Source organism: Seriola dumerili, unplaced genomic scaffold (genome assembly GCF_002260705.1).
Source record: "Seriola dumerili isolate Sdu_G_001 unplaced genomic scaffold, Sdu_1.0 BDQW01000008.1, whole genome shotgun sequence".
In the NCBI taxonomy this organism is placed as follows: Eukaryota; Metazoa; Chordata; class Actinopteri; order Carangiformes; family Carangidae; genus Seriola; species Seriola dumerili.
Window position 1 is genome coordinate 568,606 of NW_019174263.1, and position 4,015 is coordinate 572,620.

Consider the following 4,015-nt stretch of genomic DNA (forward strand, 5'->3'; position numbering starts at 1 on the left):
ATAATTATTAGTAAGTAGCAGTAGTATAGTAATGACATAGTCACATAATAGGTATAGTATAGGGTTTGACTGCGTGTGAAAAAAGGCAGTTTGATCCAGGTTGTGTGTTTTCAGCAACTACTGCGTAGTTATTGTGAAGTAAGGTGGTGAGATACCAGATGATGTGGAGACCAGCTGCTGCTGTAATGCAGTAACTGATCAGTAAGAATCTGAATGGTGATGAGGATGAGATATAAACTTCTCTGTATATATTAACATCAGTCAAATAACGTTATATTATATTTTAGGTGTATAACAGTGTTTTATTTCTCAAACGTGTTGTTGAGAAAATAATACATTATGAAGCACACATACCCCTGTACCAGTGACATTGTACCACATCATAATATACTACTGGTATATGGAAATACAATATATTGTAGCACATGAAAACACCATATAATATCTATAATATATCTGTTTTGTATGCTTACAAAATGTGCTTCTGTGTATGTCTATAATCATAAACATGTATCAATGTTACATAAATATAGTTCTTTTATCTGGGTAGCATGAACATATTATATAAAAGTTTCATCATGTACAAAAACACAATGTAGCACAAATCACAATGGTCGCTTTTTTAATCTGTTTATGTGTCTGATTATCAAGAAATATTCACATTCTAGTTGATCATCTTAATACATTAGTTATACTCTTATATCCATTAAAAACATCCAGTCCCCACTTGAGTCATGGATGTTATCTGGTTGTGATCAATCATGTGGTTAGGAATCACAGCTGTAATTAACCAAGAAACAGATCGCTTAATTTAGCTGAAGATCTGTGTCTATACACTTCACTGTCCATAAAGTTTTATTTTTGATAAAAAACTGCTCTTGTGATAAATTACAGGCAAAATACTTATATATCTAACCTTGATATTAACATATTCGTATGTAGTATACTGTATGTAATACATGTAATTAAAACTGGAAAGACTCATTTGCACAATGATAAACTTTTATTGCCATGTGCAAAGAGAGGAAACAGAGATATGACAGTCTTTGGCAGTGAGACCAAGTGATGTATCATAGTTGATAAGCGAGGTGATGGATTGTGCAAAATATAGGAACCCCCCCAAAAGAAAGCAAAGAAGGAAGAATGAACAGCCCAGGGAGTTTAAATCGTATCTTACCTTACTGAGCAAAAGAACTAATAGTAAGATAGGAATAAAATAGTTGCACAGAGAATTGATGCAAAGGAGTTTGAAATGGTTGTGTAAATTATGAAAGATAACTAGAAAAATTCCTGGAGAAATTTTGAATTGTGCCTGCTGCTTGGTGCATTGTACTTGACTCTCACGTTTCAATCTGTACAAAGGCTTACTTTCAGTTTCATTCATGTCGTAGAGACTTATGCTGAAACTGACCTCAGTCACTGCAGTGTCCCTCAAAAAGCCTTTTGAAGCTGTCACGACTGGCCAAAATAACCTCACACTGATGGTTTCAAACCCAAAATTTGTCCCCACAACCACAGCAAACATGTATACACACATGTACATGCCCTACAGAAGTTGATCTGCAATAAAGCTATACAACTATATCCCATGATATCCCCTATTAGCTTCTGAGATCGAACTTTTATTACCTACGTTACCTCTTACCTTTTGAGTCTCTTATTTTGAAATGTCTGTGCTTCTTTGTTTTGTTTGTCTGCATAAGGTTTTGTATCAACAGAGCAAATAATTTCCTCTACATGTGGCAGACTATTTTGAAGGTTAATCCAAATCATGGAGATGCTGTTTGTATGTTTCTATCATAATATATATATTATTATATATTTATGTGTTGTGTGTGTGTGTAGCGGTATAGCTGCCCAACAGAACCTCAGTACATTTCTTACCTGTTGAGACTCTTATTTTGAAGGTGAATATCAAAAAGTAAGATGGTGTTGTGGTGTGTCTGTCAATATGTGTGTGTGTTATTGTTGTGTGTGTGGCAGTAGAGATGTATACCATAGAGCCCCTCCAAAAAGCTTTGTGTACCAGGTTGAGACACTTATACATGTTAATATTTGTAGGTGCTGATGGTTTGTGCTGTCTTTCAATGTATATGTGTGTGTGTGTTGGGACTGTGTATATACTGTGTTGATTTATCTTAGAGTTGCTCTATACCTGAGCTAAAAGGCTAAAAATGAATGAGTTTAATTAGCCAATCAGAATCAGCTTTGCCCATTTCTGCCTAGTAACACTGCTCCTTGAATTTTATGCAGTCATGGAGAAGGTGGAGGTACCATTCACATTCTTCAAAACTGTAAAAGATATCAGAATGAGACAAAAACTGGTTAATACTGGACAAAAAAATCTCTACATCTTTGAAAAATTGTCAATGAAGGTTGGAAATTGTGGAATTTAAAGGGCTGTTTGACTTTTTTGAGGAAGATTTTCAAGGATGGCACTTAGATGCGCAATTAGCTCAGTTAAGCGAGTGGAGCTGTCCTAAAGTAAGACAGCATTGAAGAATGTATTAAAATATCAAAATCTCTACAGTGAAGTTGCAAAAAAACACAACCGAGCAAGAGAGAGGGAGAGAGAGAGAGAAACAGTGCTAACTGCTAAGCTAAAGAAGCTAGCAGATTCTGAATAGCATGTAAACAACTACTAGAGTTAGTGAAAGCTCTAAATAAAGGAGCAGAGAGCTCAGTTGCTGGAGAAACAAGTTTTAAGTTTAAATGTACAGCAGATAGTTAGACCATATAATGAAGAAAACAAACATCTTGTGTGAACAGAGCAGCAAACTTACCAGCTAACTGAAACTGACTGGAGATGACACCACACTGATGTCACGCACATACCACGTGAACGGCGTCACTACTATTAGTTTAAAAAGATATCAGTAGAAGTAAATCACTGTGTCAAGTTCCCAGTGCAAAAGAACAAAGTAAGTCAGGTAAATGTGAAGTGTAGGTGTAAAGTGGTAAAGGTGTAACTGTGTTACATTTAAAAATGGGCAGGGAGGGGTAAAACAACGTTATAGGGTGATGTTAATATATTACTAGAAAATTCCAGGGAAATTTTGAGTGCCACGGGGCTACTGCCGGAATGAGTTATTACTTATTTCCAGTGTTCAAAAGCCACCGTGATCATATCTGGTGTTGTAGAAATGTCTTGATATAAAAGAGTCTGATATAAACAATGTCACATCTCATCATGTATTATGTGGGAAATATCTCATATTCTGTGTTGTTTTTTTGATAAAACAAGAGGCAACATGTCTTCAAACTGGCATTTAAAGGGTTAAAATCCTGAAACTAATAAACTATTTGGTAGGTTTGAGCAGAACTGAAGTGGTTTAAAGATGTATGCAAAAAAAACAGAAAAAATATTGAATATATGATGATTTATAAGCATTTCTTTTGTGTGTCCTTTTTGGACGCGAGGAACCCCAGAGGGTACAAAATGTGTTACCATGTATAATAGACCTGTAACAGTAACTGAACATTAGATTTTAAAAATATGTCAAGAAAAAGACACTTTCTGCAGAAATCCATACCTTCAGCTGTAACACAGCCAAAATGATCAGCAAAATAAAAAAGAAAAGTGAAGAAAATGTCCAAAAAAGGACAGAAGGGACCCCTGAGGTGTTAATACTCCATGAACTGCTATTCAAATTACACTATTATGTTTTTTCGTGTCTAAATTTAACATATGGGAGGACAGAAGCGATAGAATGACAGTGAGAGAGGCTAGTAGCTTCTCCTCTCCTCTGTCTCAGCGGAGACCGTCACAGACTTCATTCACTTCTTTAACAACAACAAAAATAAAGCAACAAGGAAGCAGTAAATTGGACTTACATATTAAGACATTGTAATAACAGTTTTTCTTAAATTCTTTTTTTAAGATACCTCGTTTAAATCTATGTCGCTAATTAAATGTTAGCTTTGAGCTTTTGGAAATAGAAGTTGAAAATTATCTTGTGCATAGCACAGCGCACTTATCGACATCTAAGTCAGATCTTCCGTGCCAATGTCAATG